This window comes from Rousettus aegyptiacus, unplaced genomic scaffold (genome assembly GCF_014176215.1).
Source record: "Rousettus aegyptiacus isolate mRouAeg1 unplaced genomic scaffold, mRouAeg1.p scaffold_m13_p_9, whole genome shotgun sequence".
NCBI lineage: Eukaryota > Metazoa > Chordata > Mammalia > Chiroptera > Pteropodidae > Rousettus > Rousettus aegyptiacus.
In genome coordinates, this window is record NW_023416312.1 from 97,684,114 (window position 1) to 97,703,927 (window position 19,814).

The window sequence follows — 19,814 nt, forward strand, 5'->3', positions numbered from 1 at the left end:
GTTGGGATAAAGTAGCCCATGGCGAGGTGAATGATGCCCTGGTTGTGGGACAGAAATACATCTGAAGTGAAGGCCATTAAATTGCTGCTCGGCAGTCTAACCTCAGCTTCTCCATCTGTAAATTGGATCAAACAGTCTTCACCCTGCCTACCTTACAGAGATGTTGGGAGGCTCTAACGACATAATTAATACAGAAGTGCTTTATAATCTGGCAAGTGGGGCACATGTGAAGGAATGATGATCTTCCTACCAGTTGCTTTCTTTCCTTTGTGAGTGTGCCTTCAGCTGCACATGAGTTTTTGGATTGAGGTTGTCCTCCCGTTAGCAATGCACAAGGCTCCGTGCAAAGCCAGCCCTGCCCTTCCTCCCCGGCGCCTTCCAGCCCCTTCCATGCAGATCCACTACTGTGATTCATGTTTTTTTATGTTCCACAGGCCAGGAAGGGGGATTTTATATTGGCAAACATTTCCAAAGAGACAAATAATTACCTCTGGAAAGAGAATTATTTTCTCTTCCAAAAATTCATATTTGCTAGTTTAAATTGATGTGACTTTATTTTTTGGCTAGCACTCTGCAGCATTCTACTGAGCCGTAATTATTCCTTTGGTGTTGCAGGAGTTTGCTGAGAGAAGGGAACTAAATCTAAAAGAGCGAATCCATCTGGTACATATGTTGAAGCTCTCTCTGAGGCCACTGACACTGAAATGTGAATGCTAGAATTTTATCTACTGGTATCATTTAGATATTGATATAATGTGAGCTCGCGCCCTGAGCCGCTGAATCAAAAGCTGAATTCCATTCCCTTACATGGCACTGGATGCCCTGCACAGTGGATTGATGACCTTCATGGCAGAGCACAATGGTGAGATAGACTCTGCATTCCAGTCCTGCCAGCAGATTGTCAGACTCCTGTTGACCCCGCCCCAGTCAGGAATAGGGCCTAAAGGTTGGCAGCGAGAAGACTCAGTGACTCCTAGTACCTGAAGCATCAAGAACTAAGCTTGGCAGGATAGTAGAAGTACCCCGCCATGGCCACCCCTGCCCGCTACACACACCACCAGTAGATGGCACAGGGAATGAGTCTGATACCACAAGTATTAAGTGCCCCTGGGAACTGGGAAGAGCCCCTGAGTCCCATGGAGGCTCATTACTCTCCAGCCTTCCTTTTTGCATCACGGTGTGGGCAATGCTGGAGTGTGTTCCAGGAACCCACTAAGACTCTCCTCCTTGGCTGGGCCTCTGACATCCAGCCTAGGCTTTGTAAAGCCTTTCCCTGGGGATGCTGGGCTCCGTCTCTCTACCTGGTTGCCAGTTAGGGTCCAATCCAAATAAAACCTTCAAGAAACATGGTGCTGCCACCTGCCTAGTGATTGGTATCACCCATGCTGCCAGGTCTTTCTTAACCATCAGAAATTGCCAGCTTGCGTTTGTCGTGGTTGTTGACCTTTGTAATTTGGAGGGCCAGTCAGCTCTCTGAGGACAGCTTTGTGGCCTTCCAAGTTCTTCACTCCGCTTGATCTGTGCTTATTCTCCTTTTTCTGCTTTCCTGACGTTGAAGTCTTTGGAGTCCCCACTATCACTAAAAAAGTTTTGCTGCAAAATATGAGAAATAGTATGCTTTATCCCACAGTTACACATCCACGGGAGGCTGTGAGTATCTCACAGTTCACGCAGGGTTGAACCTACTCACAGTTCCTGCTTCCTCTCTCAAGGAAGCATTAACCAAAGAAGGCACGGGGGATTTATTTGCCAGTCTCCTCTGAAATAAAATGCTATGCGGTACCAAACAGCTAAACTTCCAGATTTATGAGCAAAATCTGGCTACTCTAGCTTTTTGACAATTTTTCCTTTGTAGTCCAGCATGAAATAGACTCTCCAGGTTGAATTGTTGTCGGGAGGAATTCGGAGCTGCTGTATGTCATCGATACGTGACTGAGGAGAAGCCAACAAAAGGATTACCACCGTTTCCCCCACACGCTGATACAGAAGGTTGTCGATTATTTTTCAGATACCTTCTACTTTCATCATAGGATATTGTGGTCATTAAAGAAGCGCTACTGTGTATCTTTTAAAAAATATTCTTCTTTTTGTTTTCTTGATAGTCAGTGTGCCCAAGTCCCTCTTTAGAACCCAAGGGTGGTGTTTCTTTCTTTGCCTATAGAATTTGCCCTTGCCCTTCTGGCAAATGGACTTGAATTTCTACTGCTTCCATCAGCTGGTGGCTGGGTTTACTTAATGGTCTCTGGGAAGGCCAGACAAGTTCAATTTAGAAATCATTGTTGACTCCTGTCACCCTTCTGTTCCTCTCTCCCACCCTTCTTTTTCTACCCCTAGTTCTTACTGCTTTCCATGTAGGGTTGCAGATATGACTTTTCTTTCAGAACTCCAGGCTTTTGGGTAAAATGATATCTAAAGGGACATAGCAGCAGACTTTTTGGTGACATCTGAAGTAGAGTGGCATTTGATCTATACAGTAACCTGCTCTCCATCATATGCAGGTTACCTACATTACATCTAATTTAAAAGTTCTTAATGACATCTATTGTGCTTAAGGATCCAAACCAACCAATGGGGGACATGGTGGAGCTGTCGTAGCATTTCTCCCCTGCAGGTATAATGAATGTTGCTGTTTGGCCTTTGAGTTGACTCCTGGACCACCTTTCAGTGTGGTCGTGGACCACCCGGACTTCCAGGCCACCCTTTTGTGTTGAGGGAGATGGTAGATTTTGTTGCCACTTAGTCTGCACTTGTTTCAACACGATGAGCATCAAAGATCCATTACTTAAGAACATGGCTATGTTCTCCTGCCACAGTTCTGATCTCTCAGTGCCCAGGCAAGGAACAAAATCCTATCCAGAGAACAGGCTCAGAACACATGAAGGGCCAGAAGCATGTGCCGCGCTTTCGTTTTCGATCTGGAAGACTTCCGTGAGCCCCGTGTGCCTTCTGGCCATGCTGAAGTAGTACTTTAAAAACTGAAGTTTTTCTTTCTTTATTTAAAGATAGGACCTGAAATTATCTCAGTTTAGTTATTTACTTTATTTATTTATTTTGGGTCTTTTGTTTATATATGCAAGCCTTGATATTGGCCATTTTGAAGCATCACATGGAGTAGTATGCTTCAGTTGGCCCATTTATGGTCAATCTGCCATATTTAACCAGAAGTTAGGCTGTGGAAGAATTTTTAAAATGTAGTTTTCTTTACCTCGTGCTAAACTAAACATAGCCTTAAAATATGCCCTTGATCTTCTAAATAAAAATAGCTTAGTACTTGATAGGTGGCATGCTTTCACTACCAAATTTTAAAGACAAAACTTGAATGTTGTTGGAAATTAAAATGTGTTTAGCGCTTTCTGACTCTGAACATATTAAATAATGAATCAATCAATAAAAAAAAGGGTGAAGATGCTATAATGGATATTCTCAGCTTCCCACTTCAGATCTTCTCTTTACCCATTTCTGCCCTAGTCTGGGCCCCCGGAGACTGACTTCTACAGACCGCATCACCCAGGCTCCCTTGTCCTCTGGCTTCCAGTGGGTTTGGCCAATGGGAGGTATTAATGGAAGAAGGAGGAAGATCAGCGAGTTGGGAGGAAAGAGAGGTCTGGGTATTTATTTTTGTAGTTTCCTCGGCCAGGTCACATTTGGCCGTGATTGTGTTCTTCTTCCTCGTGCCACACCTTCTGATGGGTTGTTCCTTTCTGATAGCCTGAACTTTTCCCAGGTTCTGCTCTCCTCGCTAAGGCCTAAGGATGCTAACAGCTTCTTCCTGTTGCACTGTCCCTTATTGGTCCCCTTCACCCTGCCCACACCTTCAGTTGTACCTTTGGAATGTGTTCTCTGTTTCCTGCCAGGACCCTGGCTGCTACAAATGCTATAGTAGAGTTATTTCCTCACCATCTGGGTACTTTTGGACAAAGTGCTTCACTCGATGGGCCACAGTTTCTAGATCTGAAAAGTGCTGAGGTGGCAGAGGGTAGTCTCGTCTCTTGTCTGAGAGCCCCTTCCAGTTCTGCCATCTGTACTTCTAGATGATACAGCAGTGGCCAGATGCCAGCTCTAGCTCCGGTTCTCTCCTTCTGACTCTGCGGACCACTGTGGATAATCCTGAGTGGTAGACGATCATACATTATTTTTCTTCCTTTGCGAGGCAGTTTGCTGGAGCGAAGAGTACAGACCTTGGAATCAGACCAGAGTTCAAATTCAGGCTCTGCCACTTTCTTACTGAGTAGACTTGAGTCCATTAGTAAACCTCTCTAAGTCTTAGGTTCTTCATCTTAAGATCAGAGTATATAATGGATAGTATTAGCTACCTAGTCGATAGCCAGTTCCTCCTTCTTTGCTAAAAGAATGCTGGTTTTCATTAGGTATGGAGTTGAACTTTAGGTGTTTTGATACTTGTAACTTGTGGCAGACATTGCTCGTGCTTCCTGACATCTGCTTTTCTCCTCTGGGAAGATGAAAGACCAACTGCCAAGCCTTCTTATAGTTAGGCATGGCTGTGTCATCAAGTCTGGTCAATGAGCTGAGGGAAAATTGCCTGTGTCACTTCTGCGCTGAAGCAGAGAAGAGCAAGTGTGCAGTCTCCATCGACTTGCTTCCCCCTACCATGGCAACTCGCAGCAGTCATGGTGGAGCCTTCATCAGTCAGGGCCCCTGAGCAACTGTGTGGAGCATAGACCCTCATCACCTTGGCCATGAACATGTACCATGAGTGAGAAGTAAAACTGTAGTGTTAAGCCAATGGAGTTTTTAATTCAGTTTTCAATTATAGTTGAAAGAACAGTAATTTTCATTACTGTTAGTTTCAGGTATACAGCAAACAATTAGACACATTTAACTTATGAAGTGATCACCTTGATAAGTCTAGTACCCATCTGATGCCAAGCCAATGGAGTTTCAAAGTTAATTTGTCAGTTAATCCACAGCTGAAAGCATCCCCGTGGGCATAGAAGTTATTTTTCTTGAAGGACTGTATGGAGCAGACTTTCCAGATTTGATTCCTAGCTCTGTTATTTATTAACGTGTATGACCTTGGTCAGGTTACTAACTTCTCTGTGTCTTGGTTTCCTCATCTGTACTGCAAGGTTAATAACGTCTCTTCTCTCATGGAGTCTGAACGACTATTGAAGTTAATATACGTGAAGCTCTTAGAACAGGCATGCACTTACATGCTATTCAGTGTTTGTTTTCAGAGAGAATGTATTTGAGAGTGCCCGGAACAGTGCGTGGCTCTCATCAACACTGTCGCTGGTGTCTTTATTGCTGTCGTAAGGACTGAAATGATCCATGTAAAGTCTTGGCACATAGTGGACATTTAATATGTGCTTCTGATGATTTGGCAATTGTGCTTCTTTATTTACATCTGGATAGATGCCCCTCATCTATTAGTTCTCTTAGAAGGATGCAAGCATTGCTCTTTAAGACTTCCTTTACAACATAGCAGGTAGCTAAGTGTTTGGATTTCAAAGGACATTTGCTAATACCAAGTAAAGAAGACATTGAAATGACAGCAAAGCCTTTACTAAGCAGAGAAGGTACTAATTGGAAGGGATGCTATCCATAAGGAGGCAAAATGACCCACAGAGAAGCTACACTCATGAGAAACCAGTTTTGGATAATCACTATTCTACTGCATTTGTCATTTAGAGTCCTTAAACACTGTCTCTCCATGCTCTTCATTTTGCAGATGAGGGAACGTAAGCCCAGAGAGGGGAAGGGGGTGGTGTGGGATAACAGTCAACAGCATAGGCAGGACTAGAGCCAGGTTTCTTGACTCCAAGTTCACTGCTGGGCAGAAAAAGCCAGGTTTGGTCTTTTAACATTTGTACCATTTGGAAACACACTGAGCAACCAAAACCCTGGGCTTGAGGAGAAAATTGAAGTAATTCTGCTTTCTACTCTGCCCTTTGCACAGCTAGCTCATCATCTGCTTTGTCGGTACTGGTTAGCTCATGCCTTTGAATACATAAGAAGTGGCTTGATTTTCTCTCTCCTTTGGTACATCAGTTTCTTCATCAGCCGAAGTAGTGTCCTGTCCATTTTGGCTTTTGGATAGGCTGCCCAGAATCACCACGGACTTTGCTTCTTAGCCAACTAGAGGAAGGCAGACATGAAAGAGGCCTGCCAGTGTGTTTCCTTTGTGTGAGTTTCCTTGGACACAAACACAGGAGGGAAGTTTATATGGAGCAGCCAGTCTCCACGCATTTTGTATTTTGCTGAGGCAGGTAGTTGAACTTTTTGAGGAAATCTGGGTTTTCTCTGTCTCGGGAAATTACTGATAACATCAGAGCCAGAAGGAGGTGAGTAAAATGGAAAAGAAAATTCATACGAGTCACGCCAAGATTCAGATTTCTAACCCCACCCAGTTCTTCCCCAGTTCTCCTTTCAGCTGTGACTTGCTTCCCAGGAAGGAGAAAACAATAGTCTACTGATTGAATTTCTGTCTAAACTTCAGGCAATTAAAGGTGAGGGAAGTAAAACCTAGTTACATTTAGAATCAGAGTCCATCCATCTCCACTGGGAGGCATAGTCTGTGTGTCGTTTGCAAGAAATGTCTGGTTCTGAAGCCAAACTTGGAAGTGCGTTCATTGTGATAATTATTCTCTTGCTCAAAGTTTCTAGCTGGTCTTTCCAGGAAAGTGCAGAGGTCTTATAATGAAGAGAGAAAAAAAAACATTGTAATTGAAACTTGACTGGGTCCATGTCATGAGAACTGGAAAAACCTGAGATCTTGGGATAAAGGGAAAGCCACTAGACAGCTGGGATTTATGGTAGGGAACATAGGGTAAAGACTCAGTGGTTCCTTTCTGACACACCTATCACCCTGAGAGGTGAGGTGTCTATTCTGCTCAGCTTCCAAGAGCAGATACCATGTTATTTAGAAAAGTATACTCACCTCTCCAGAGTTAATAAAGGGTCCCAGGCCACCTGGGAAAAATGACTAGAAAGCCTAACTGGCACTTGCAAGTCATCTTTGTCTTTCTCTGCTAGCCCTTCCTCCTATTCTTCTCTCTAGCACTCATTCCTTCAGTCAGTAAATATGTACTAGAGGTCAAGTTGGCCATGTGCCCGACACAGTGCCAGCACCTTGAGTATAATGGTGACTAAAACAGCGTTCCCCTTAAGTATTACTGTGCAATAAACCACTCTCAGAACTTACTAGTTTGATGTAACACCATTTTACAATATTCTGTAATTCAGGAATCCAGGCAGCACTCAGCTAGTGACTCTTGTTACCAACAGAAGTCATTCAGAGAGATTCAGCTGGAGGATGGACTGGGCTGGTGAGCCCAGCACATGGGCTTCCACTGCACAGAATACGATTTCTAGATCCCAGGTTCTTAGAACAGAAAGGGCCTAGTCTTTGGAATCAGTCATAACTGGTCTAGAAGGGACTCTTATACTTTCTAGTTTTATCCCTCTGAGCCTTATTTTCTCATCTATAAAAATGGGGATAACAATCATGACCTGATAGAGTCGTTTTAAGTGCAGTGCCTACCATGAAATTGCTGAGAAAATGGTAGTTGCCACCCATGTTCCATCACAGTGTATTGACTTGTATTCGAAGCACACAGTACTGATGCCTTTCCCTTCAGTGTCATTTACTTTAGAGTGTTTTCCTAGACGGCGATGGCGATTTGCTCCTAGAGCTGATCTTGACCATACAATTACTAGAGCTTCTGGACTCTGGTCACATGCCATGTATCTGTCACTCAGATGAGATTATCATCATATAGGTTATACGTGGCCATCGCAATTTAAATGCCCACTGCTACAGTAGAATTTTAGAAAAAGTTATCAGAACTTTTGCAAGAACATATGCTTAATGCGCACTAAGGGACCCAGTTATCAGAGCAGTCCATATTAGTCAGGGTTCTCCAGAGAAACCGAGCCAATAGGAGAAGTCCCATGATCTGCCATCTGCAAGCTAGAGACCTGGTAATGCCTGTGGTGTAGTCTGAAGGCCTGAGAACCAGGAGCTCCCAAGGCAGGAGAAGATTGAGATCCCTGCTCCATCACACAAAGGGAGATCAAATTCAACCCTCCTCAGCCTTTTTGTTCTGTTTAGTGGTTTGGATGACCCCATCTATATCGGGGTGGGCCATCTGCTTTACTCTGTGAATTCAAATACTAATCTCTTCCAGAAACACCCTCACAGACACACCTAGAAATAATGTTTAATCCCATATCTGGTCATCTGATGGCCCAGTCAAGTTGACACATAAAATTAACCATCACACTGCCAGAAACCCAGTTTGTTCTCTGTCTCACCTTCTGTCCAGCCAGGTATTTTTGGTTGCACCTGTAGTCATCCAGATCAGCCTTGCTTGGAATTAATGGGCAGCAAGGTAGAATGAGAATTCATATAGATACCTGCGATTTGGGCAGCACTTCCTTCAGGGTCAGGGTCAAGGTCAACGGGCCTTGCCTTGTTTGCTTTTCAGGACAGCCACACTGGTCTTCTGGCCCCTGAGTATCTTGTGCTGTTCCTTCAACATTTTCACTATTCATAGTTGCTGACTTGTCTCCTTTTTATATGATTTTTTTTGTATAATAAGATACACATGACAAAGTGCAAATAAAATAAGTATTCAGTGAAATGTAAGCCTCCCCTCTCCTAGCCAATCCTGTGTTCCCTAGTTCCCCCCTCCACAGGCAACCGCTACAGCCATCTTCCCGGGGTCCCCGCCAGAGTGAGTGTGTACACACATCAGCATAATTGCAGACATTTGCCTGGTCTCAGGGCTTCCCATCCGGCTTTGCCCACCAGTTTGTGTGACCTTTTGTTTTCTGTTCATTTCTCTGGAACCAGCCCTCTCCACTGCCCTGTTTTAGCTTCATCGTTCTCTACTTCTCACCTGCTCTCGGCCTGCTGCCCTGACCTGGTAAGACCCTAATCTGGAACAGGAAGATGTAGAATTCATCATTTAGAAAGATGAAAGCATTTCTAGTTTCTATTTCCATTCTGTATTGTCCAACCCTGCAAAATGAAATTACTCCTGTTCTTCTGCTACTGACTCCCTGTGTTCCATGAGCAAGTCATTTGCATTTTTCTTTACAACAACATCTTTTTCCTCAGGATGCTGTGGCAACTAATGTTTTAAAATTCTCAGAAAAAGTCATAATAATAAAACCTTTCCATCCTAAGCATCTAAAAATCGAATCGAGACCAAAACATAGAGAAGTATTATTAAAGAAGCTAAATAGTTTACAAACTCAGCAGTGCCACATTGAAGATTAAATCTAAAAGATTGGAATTCATTTAGGGCACATTTGCATTCTGTGTCTGCAGATGTGGCCACATACACAGTTCACCAAATGCATCACCACAGAATAAGATGTGTTGAGGTATTTAGAAAACGGCAGCATCACACAGATAAAGGAGCAACTCTTTCTATCTGAGGAGGTGATACAAACCTACAGAACCTTGGACTGGACTCTGTAGGCCAAATGGGAAGTGTTCAGGGGGACAAAAGGGGAGCGGGCTCTCTAAGCTGAGGGGAAAATAGGAGAAGAGTGCTGAGTTGCAAATGTGCCCTGGGGTGTTCTGGCAATGGTGAGCAGTCTGTTTTGATTAAAGCTCATAGTGAATAGCTGGAAAGATGGGCTAAAAACAGGCTTCGAAAGGCATATTCCACGCTAAGAGTTTTTTTTTTCTATAAAATGATAGGAGGACCCTGGAGAGTTTTAAGAATGGAAGTGAAATTACAAACTTTTTATTTTAGATTCTTTTGGCAGCAAGTTGGAAATTGGATGGAGGGAGAGAGATAGAAGCTGGGATACCAGTCGTCAACTGTTTCATTAGTCCCCAGTGAGAAAGAATGGGGCCTTGAACTAGGTCAGGGACGATGAGGATAGAGAGCAGGGGTAAATTTAGATGACCTGTCTGACTTCTGACTATTTGGGATAGGTGTGAAGGGCAAGAGGAGGAAATGAAAAGATGGCGGAGAGGGAGTGAGACTGGAAATGAGCCTGTCAAATTTAAGAGAGTTGGAAAGGGACTGAAAGATCAGCTAGCCTAAGCTAAGTATCTTTGGTTGCATCCCTACGAGTGGTAGTCTAGCCTCTTCCTTGAATACCTTCAGTGACAGAGTGCTCCTTATATCTCAAAACAGCTTACTCCATCTTCAGGTTGCTCCGTTAGAAAGTTCTTCAGGCTTCACCAAAATCCATCACTAGTATCTTCTGCTCCTTGGTCCTAGATTAAACTCCTTTGGGCCACTCAGGCCAGGTAAAATCTTTTGCCAGTGTGTGAAAGCTCTTCACATGCTTAAAAGCAGCTTTCATATGCTGCTGCGTCTTCTCTTGTCTAGAGTAAGTGTTTAAAGTTCCTTCAGCTATTCATCAGATGACATTATTTTCCACCCACAAAAGGCACAAAAGACTTCCTGTGGAGTAAAATGTGTCAATTTCTTCTCTTGTGACTTTTTATTGGTCTAAATAAGCTCTAGACCAGTGAAGTATATGAAAGGGACCTCGAATTAAAAGTGACTTGGACCCCAATAAACTTAATTTAAAAAATTAAATTAAAAATTTTGTAAAAAGCGACTTGGTAAGGAAAGCATATGAAAGTATTTGAGAATGAGGTAAGAATAAAGGCCAGTCTAGTAACACAATTTTAGCAGTTTAAACCTCGAATCAGCTAGGGCTGGTAGTGATGCCATTAACACAGCTATCACCATGATCTGCAGAGTGAAATGTTAGGAAACCACAGGCTCTGGGGTAGGAGAGGCCTTTCAAGATCAGCCGGTCCAGCTCCATCATTTTACAGATGGGAAGATTGAGGTTCGATGAGGCAAGGGACATGCCCAGTGTCCCACAGCTAGTAAGTGGCAGAGCAAAGACCAACCTAGGTCTTCCAATTCCTTAACTTGGGACACAAGCAAGAGCCAACTAATAAAGGACACCCTTTTACCACCTTCTTTCTAATTACTGTCAACAATGTATATTTCGCTCTGAAATATATTTCAAATGATATGGAATTACATGAGAAAGTTTTAAGATTCTTGAATTGCTCTCTCGAGCATTGCTGCCACACTCACCAAAGACTTAGCAGCTCATGTCATATTGAGTCTTGGATTGATGTGAATATCAGTGAGGATAAGTCTTCATTTATTTCAAACAAGTTGTACACTTAGTGTTTTAATAACATAAGAATGTTGATAAGGCATTTAGAAGTAGGCATGGATATATTGGCCAATAATGCATATTATTGTGTGATGAAACACTGATGCTATGTAATGATAATATTGCCACATTGGTATAAATAGAAATTCAAAATGACAGAATTCCTCCTGACATGTGAGCAGTGTGTGTGAGTTTTCAAGTGTTGGAAATGGGGAGATGTTGTTAAGATTCTGGGTTTTGGAGACACGGCACGCACTCTGAAGGTACATTCCATAGATATTTTTTATCTGATAAAAATAGAGAGGGCCAATGTCCAGATTTCATATTCCCCCAAAGAATCAGAGTTGCAGACCTCCCATGACTCTAGGTCCCTCTCAAGCTGGAGGCTTGTAGGTGGGAACTAGAGTAACTGAGATGAGTCGGTGGCTTTGTGTGCATGTGACCCAAGCCTGGTTCTATCTCTGTCAAGGACTTTCAGAAACATGTGAGGACTTAGCAGTGTGACCAAATGAGTCTTCAAGTTTAAAGGCAGAGTTATTTATCATAGTTGTGGCTGCCAGCTCAGACTTAATTAATGTAGCACAGGATATAAGTACTACAGTCACTTTACCAAAAACCAGTGCATGTTAGGTGACCAGGGGTGTGACACAATCCAAAACGTTCAGAGAATGGAGGGACCATTGTGAGACCATGATTCTGTCAGGGATATGCTATAGTCTGCTATCAGAACTTTTGTTTTTTAATATGGCGATCTCCTACAGCTATTAGTTTTTATTAAGGTATAATTGACATGCAGTATTATATTAGTTTCAGGTGTGCAATATAGCGATTCAGCATTTGTATACATTGTGAAATGGTCACCACAACAAGTCTAGTTACCATCTGGCTCCTTGCAAAGTTAACGCAATATTATTAACTATATTCCCTATGGTGTGTATTACTTATTTATTTATTTATTTATTTTATAAATAAATGACTTATTTATTTTATAACTGGAAGTTTGTACTTCTTTGTCCCCTTCACCCATTTTGCCCCCCTCCCAAGCACACTCCCCCATGGCAACCAGAAATCTGTTCTTTGTATCTATGAGTCTGGGTTTTGTTTTGTTTTGTTTTTTGTTTTTTAGATTCCACATCTAAGTGAAATCATGTGGTATTTGTCTTTCTCTGTCTGATTTATTTCATTTAGCATAATGCCCTCAGGATCCATTTATGTTGTTGTAAGTGGTAGGATCTTTTTCTTTTTGTGTGTCTGAGTAGTATTCCATTGTGTGTGTGTGTGTGTGTGTATCACATTTTTATCCACTCATCCATTGGTAGATACTTAGGTTGCTTCCCTATCTTAGCTATTGTAAATAATGCTGCAGTAAACATAGGGATGCACGTACCCTTTCAAATTAGTGTTGCTTTATTTTCAGATAGATAACAGTAGTGGAATTGCTGGATCATATAGTAGCTCTGTTTTTAATTTATTAAAAACTGTTTTCAATAGTGGCTGCACAAATTTACAATTCCACCAACAGTGCACAAGAGTTCCCTTTTCCCCACATCATCACCAACACTTATTATTTTTTTGTTGTTTTGATAATAGCCATTCTGACAGGTGTAAGAGGATCTGAATAGACATTTTTCCAAAGAAGATGCCCAACAGGCACATGAAAAGATGCCCAGCATCACTAAGCATCAAAGAAATGGAAATCAAAAGTAAATGAGATATCACCTCAAACCTGTCAGGATGGCTTTTAGAACTTCTCTAAAAGGAATTATCCATTACCAATTTGTTTAAATATCAACGGAACAATCTCAGTAGTATATATGAATGATTTTTTTTTGAAAAGTCCATTTAAACTCAGATATATACCGTATTTTCCAGAAAACGTACACCCATAAAACATAGCAAATTTGCAGAGAAAATTAACATTTGAGAGAAAGGAGTATAGAAAACCTGCTAAGCACCCTTTAAAAACATGGGCCTATGTCTGTATTCCAATCCTATAAGTTAGCCTGCCATTACTCATCTATGCCGTAATTTATACAATATTGATTTTATTGTCCCACTTGTGGAAACACTCTGTCATGTATATTTATGATGACTCATAAATGTTCCAAATAACATCTGGAGGCCAAGTCACTCTTCAGAGTCAGGGAAATAGAGGGTCGCGAAGAGAGTTTAGAGCCCATTACCGGGCCAGTATGTAGACCTGAGAAACCTGCCTCAGACAAGTTCTCTTGAAAAGCAAATAAAAGAAGCCCTCAAATAATAGTTCAAAATGAAAATTTAAAGATGGAAAGCTGTGTAGCCCAAAGTGATGAATCCATGTGAAAGCCCTCATTTTGTTTCGTCCAGGAATCTTCAACTGGTATGTTTGTAAAAGGAATTGACACTCAAGCATTCAGCTGTACTAGGCATCAAAATTCTCTGGTTGAGCAAATTGCAGCTTTGGCATATTAGCACTTCCTGAACACATAATTCCCAGTTACAGACCCCAGACCTGGAGCTGCTTATGTCATCAAGTCAATACCCTGGGACTCACAGCTCCAGTTGTACTGGTGCAAGTTGGGGAGTCAATGTTATTTTCTCACCCGGAGTAGCTAAAGGGCTTTATTCCTGGGAGGGGTTGGGAGAGAAAGTGACTGCTTTGCTCCCATTTACCTCATCTTGCATTAGAAACAAAGCACAAAGTTGGCTGGGATCAGTGTTAGCATTGCCCACAGCTGCTGAACTCTGATTTAACCAGATGCCATAACTATAGCAACAGGGAAATATTGGAATTTTGAGATTAACATGCTACTGAAATTTACTAAATATAGCACACTTTGTGGTGTGGTACATATTGTAGGTATTACCTTTATTTTTCAAATGACAAAATAACTCAGGCTTCGGAAGGAAAGTTAATTTATTATATGTGATAGCTACTGAAGTCTATATATGTGTGTTTTGAAAACAAGTGAGATAAGTCAGCTTGATTGTCCAAAGTATGGATGGAAATTGAGCTATCATAAAGCTATCTTCCGATTTGCGTGGGTGTTGGAATTTTATCTTTGGGGTTTAGTGGAAAGAACCTCAGGCTCAGAGTCAGGAAACCTAAGTCCCGGTCTCTATTATTAAATCATTATGTGATCTTAGGCAGGTCTCTAAAGGGACTGTGGGTCTCAGTTTCTCCATTTGTTAATGCTTGGAGCTGAACTCTTGCAGCTGTCTCATTCTAGGATTCTGAGATATTTATGGTTATTTTTCTCTCTACTTTGGAGGGTACTTACTGATGCCCCGTGGAATGAGAAAGAGAGATCCATGTACCAAGATCCCTGGACCAGAGAGGTGGTGATAGGAACAACTGAGAGTTCCTTACAGGCTTTCTTTCCGTTAGGGAAGTACTCTCTCTACTCTGCAAGTCCTATGAGGAGATTGACTATTGGCTTAATGCTCTGTCAGTCCTGTTTTACTTACAGCTGGGCCTATGTGGGCTCCAGATGTTGACCATCATCCCCACTCCACCCCATTCAGCAAGGCTCTGAGCCCTATCCTGACCATAGTCAAGGGAGATTTGAAGGGTCCAGGGTCATTAAGGCAGTGTTGCTCTAAGTTCTCAGACTCTGTGCCTCAGTCCTAATAAATAGATTTCTGATTGTTTCCTTTAACCAATCCCTGGCCTTCTCCTTCACATGCAAGAACTCATTCCTTGCCTGTTACCTATACTTTTTTTTTAACCAGAGAGCTTGTCTTAATTAGCTTCATGCTTGGTATCTTTTTCCTTTGCAGATTGGAATTCTATTGCATTTTTTAGTATTCTTCAGGGCTGAGCTTGGCCACTGCAAGGACACTCTGGATTTTCTCATCAGCCTGTCTAAAGAGATCTCTGTCTATGGCTCACGTCTGAGACTCAGCGATGCCTCATAGCCTACTCTCCAGCACAGCCCCTTGTTGCTTACTACTGTTTTTTACTGAAGCTGCTGCCTGCCTTGCCTGGACCTCATTACCAGGCCCTCTTAAGGTATGTCCCTTCTCCTTTCTGGGAACGTTGCCCGTTGCTCACTTCTGGAGCATCCTGACACTGGCTATTAGCCTCTACTTCTCACATCTCATCAGAGACCTTACACTCAGAGCCCTCCAGGGCCTGACTGGTCTCAGGGTTTTGGATCTCCCCAGGCTGGTCTATCCCACCCTTAGCCAGTTTCCAGTTACTGTCTACAAAGTCTTCATGAGTATTCCTTGGACCAGGTTGCCCTACCTGGGCCCATCTCAGGATGGAAGCTACTGTGTCCAGACTCATCCACTATGTGCCTGTTAGCAAAGCCTTCTAAGCAAACAGCCTGTGCAGTAGATGACTTTTATAGGCTAAATTCAAGTTAAAATTCTAAGGTGGACAATGAGGGAGAATTTCTGTATCTCTGCAGCCTAGGGTAGGGAGAAGGGATGCTGTTGGGAATTTTTGAACCAGCAAGAAATAATTAGGTGAAAAGTGAAAAATAACTTTGTGATCTTTTTGGAAGCAGAGTTAACATGTGAATATCTATGGTGACGTTGTCATTGTTACTAGTTGGTAGCCTAGTAGTATTCAGCTCCTTGCAAAGGTGCTTCTAGTTTGATGAGGTCCACCCCCCCATAGCAGGGGCATGTGTTCTGGCTAGCTTTTTGCCCTGGTGCCGAGGACTTACTCTTTCTGAACCTCAATTTCCTCATCCGTCAAATGAGGCTTCGTGCAGATAATATCTTTGCTCATTTATAAGCTCTCAGGGTGGTGTCAAGAATACCAGTTAGTGTGAAAGTGTTTTACGAACTGTAACATATCATACAGATTATCCCGTTTTCCTTTCCAGATGGGCGGGGGCCACAGACATGGAACCTGTTGCTCAGTGTTGGTGGACAGCAAAGATTGGTATCAGTGTCCTGAGGGAATAGCAGGTCAGAAATAAGGCAAACAGCCTGATATAGAGCCAGATGAGACGAGGGAGACAGTTCACAAAGCCGAGTGCTTTGGAGAGCCAGCAATGCCGATGCACGGGGAAGCTTGAAGGAGAGGAATTTCCTGAGTGGAGAGGAATTTCCTGAGCTAGAGTACAGGGGCTACTGACTTCTTTTTGTTTGGTGCCTGCTGTTGCTGCTCTAGCAGCTTAGACTGAAGCTATTTTGGAAGCAGTGAATAGAGTAGAAGAGCAGACCAAATGTGAGGGCCTATTCTCATAAGATCTGCTAGGATTTAAAGACCAGGGAAGGGGTACAAGGCCCGTATCAGCCAGCCCGAGTTAAACCCAATTCAAAGGAGAATAATAAGTGGCCTGAGTGAGCAGCAAAAGCAAGCCATGTTTGGACACTGTGCTGATTAATACGTGTCAACTTGGCTAGACTATGGTGCCCAGTTGTTTGGTCAAACACTGTCGATGTGTTGCTGTAAAGGAATTATTTTAGATGTTATTAACATTTAAATCAGTTGACTTTGAGTAAAGCAAATCGCCCTCCATAATGTGGGTAAGCCTCATCCAATCAGTTGAAAGCCTTAAGATTAAAGACAGGATTCCCAAAGAAGAAAGAATTCAGCCTCCAGGCTGTATCACTAAAACCCTTCCTGAGTTCTGGCCTGTGGGGCCTACCCTGTAGGTTTTGAACTCAAGCCTGCAACATCAATTCTTACCTGAATTTCTAGCCTATCAACCTGCACTACAAATTTCAGACTTGTCAACCTCTACAATTATGTGCGCCAATTCCTTAAAATCTCTGTTTCTCTCTCCATGTGTGTGGAGAACTGACCAACGCCCTGTTGGTTCTGTTTTTGTGGAGAATCATGACTGAAACAGACACCATAAAGATGGCATATAGCTTACAGCAAAGACAATTGAAAGATCCTGGAGAGCCTTCTGAATTTATTTACCAACATTTTCAGTTGGTTACAGAGTAGTAATTGAATCTGTACCATATCTACTAAGTAAGTATCTATCGTGCCATGGAGGTTGGTTGGCAGGACCTCCATTAACTCAGATCCCTGGGATGACAAACCTGAGTGGAAGACCCGCACTTTATGGCAGAGAAGCTTTACTGCCCTGAAGAGAGCACTGAAGGCTGAGCATCCTCCACCTGGAGCGTAGGGATCCGACTAGAGAGGGCCTTCAGCTCTGCCAGGTTGCTAATGGGGCCAAGAAGGACTTCTGCGGGTCCTCTCACTCAGACTTAATAGAGTCAGCGTCATTGAAAGTTGATGTTCATCTGTCTGACTCCTCAGTGTCCAGATGGGGAGAGTGAGCCCAGGAGAGGAAGGACCGCTTACAGTAAGTTAGTGGCACAGCCCGGCCAGCATTCAGATCCCTGGATCAGGGGGTCCTAACCCCTGGGCCATGGACTAGTACTGTCCTTGGCTTGTTAGAAACCAGGTTGCACAGCAGGAGGTAAGCCGCAGAAAAGTGAAACTTCATCTGTATCTGCAGCCACTCCCCAGCGCTAGCATCACTGCCTCAGCTCCACCTCAGTTCATCAGGCATTAGGTGCTCATAGGAGCACTGGTCCCCAGTGCCAAAAAGTTTGGAGACCACTGCTCTAGATAACAAGGCAGGAAGAGAAGAAAGGAGAAGGAAAGAAAAAGTTCGCTTGATAAAGGAAGTCTGGATTCCCACTGCACTTTTTCTATGGGCCATTTGGTGAGTAATTATCCCAGAAGAAGCATCCTATTTTTCACAGCTGGATAGAAAAGGAAGGAAAAGAGAAGAGTCTGAAAATTAAAGTGATATAAAATAGAAAACATATTTATAAGGGCCGTCACTGCTAAATCACAAAAGTGAAGATGATCAATATAAATGGGATTCATTGAAGAGCAAATTAGCTGTCCTGTAGGGTTCTCTAATAGCAAGAAAGCCACTGCACTTGGTCCAACCATCTTGGCCAGAGTGTTCACCCTTGTTAAAATAAAGGCGCACTTTGATTGCTACTGGACCAGCTCTCCCTATTTCTTCCCACATTTGCTCAGGAATTTAGTTATGTCCCATGAGCATACCGAATTGAATCGATCAATGAAAATGGCATATGTGTTCATTTGTTTTAACTTAACTTTGATAGCTTCATCCATTAAACTCGCAATAAAGTTGTAATTCTTTTTAAAAATATAAATTAAAAATATAAATTAAAAAACCTCCTGGCAATTCATAATCACTTTAGAATACATCAGGATGAATTAGTAAAGGTGACTCCTTTGCATTCAGTATTGCTGCTTTGTGCCTATGTTTTCCACTAATGATTTAGTAACATAAATCCCCCTTATACATCATTGAAAGTGTTAGGATTTATATGGTGGAATATAGTATGCATTAATCCTTCTAGAAAAGAGTGGATGACCTAGTAGAGTTTCATACCTTTAATTCCTACTGTCGTTTGTGGAAAGACATTTCATAATGAACTGTCGTATTTGAGAAAGCAGTGTTCTGCAAATAGCATAGATTTTGACCAATATGGGATATTTCACTGCTCTTCCCATGGCATCCCTTGGCTTCTCACTAAGATACATCCCCATGGCAAAGCATCTTTCATGGCCAAAGGAGAACATTAACCTCTGCTCTGCCCCTTCCCTATTGGGAGCACAGCACAGCTCTGATCAGCTCCTTAAAGGCCCTTTCTTTTACACTCTCTTGGAGATCCGCAGACAGTATTTGCAAAGCATATTGGAACCTTGGCCAGTGACACTAGTGGAGTAGGGAAGGTCCTCATCAGCTCTTTCCTTTGGTAGCTTTCCTTCTATTTTTTTCTTTTTCAAGGTAGTGAAAACTGCTCCAGGTCGCTTCTGTGATCTCTGATTCTCCCTCCTTTTTTTATATCCTTTTCTCCTTTCTCATATACCCACCGATGGAGCAATTGAATAACTTTCATTCATTAATTCAAGCATTTATTGAGTCCTGCTTCGTGCAAAGCGCTGTGCATTGTTCTGAGTTTTTAGAGTTATTCTTTTCCATTGGTGGTGTTCCTTTTTAAATTATAAAAGTAATACATATTCGTGGTAAAAATACAAGCAGTGCAAGAGGATGTAAAATGAAAAGAAGAGCTCCTTCAAGCCCCTAGTCTCACTCCTTTGGCATAATCATCAGTAACAATTCTTTGTATGTCTTTTCAGAACTTTTCTATGCATGTAATAGTGTGCATGTACATTCATGCATATATTCATGCATACACGGGTACATATCTGTACATACATGCTTTTTCAGGAAACACTAATTGGGACATGCTAAAAGCAGTCCGTGTACATCTTGGTCTGTTTTCCATGTCAGCACATGCGGTCTGCTGATTCACTTTAAGACTGCGTGGTTGCAATGTGACTTTAGGAAAGCCCTGAGATTTTGATGAGTTTTCTGTAGAGGGCACTACAGATCACCAATTTTGATTGTATAAACTCAATTTTCATTCACGGACCTTAGGTTTCTTTTGCTTTTTCTTTATATTGGGGACATAGTTATGTATTCTTTCTCCTTTTTTTAACACCTACAGCACCTGGTCTTCCTAGGTGGTCTCCCATCCAAGTACTAACCAGGCCTGACCCTGCTTAGCTTCCGAGAGCAGACGAGATCAGGCATGTTCAGGGTGGCATGGCCATAGACTAGTGATGTATTTTGATACTTGAAGGATTCCAATGGCTTGCAAATACTTTGGGGAAAATTAAAAGTAGTTTGATCAGTTTCCTTCCCCACATACCAGGCATCTACTCTGGCCTTAGA

General features: G+C 42.5%; 1 long non-coding RNA gene and 1 pseudogene across 29 annotated transcripts in view; one reads left to right on the forward strand and one right to left on the reverse strand.

Moving 5' to 3' along the window:
* Positions 1–19,814, forward strand: part of LOC107499481 — a 171,334-nt gene that overhangs the window by 38,661 nt on the left and 112,859 nt on the right. For all 29 annotated transcript variants that reach the window (XR_004952784.1, XR_004952796.1, XR_004952806.1 and 26 more), the window contains one exon: positions 14,890–15,121. This is a non-coding gene — a long non-coding RNA (uncharacterized LOC107499481). The remainder of the gene's footprint in view (positions 1–14,889; positions 15,122–19,814) is intronic.
* On the reverse strand, positions 19,579–19,697 carry LOC118608083 (annotated as a pseudogene).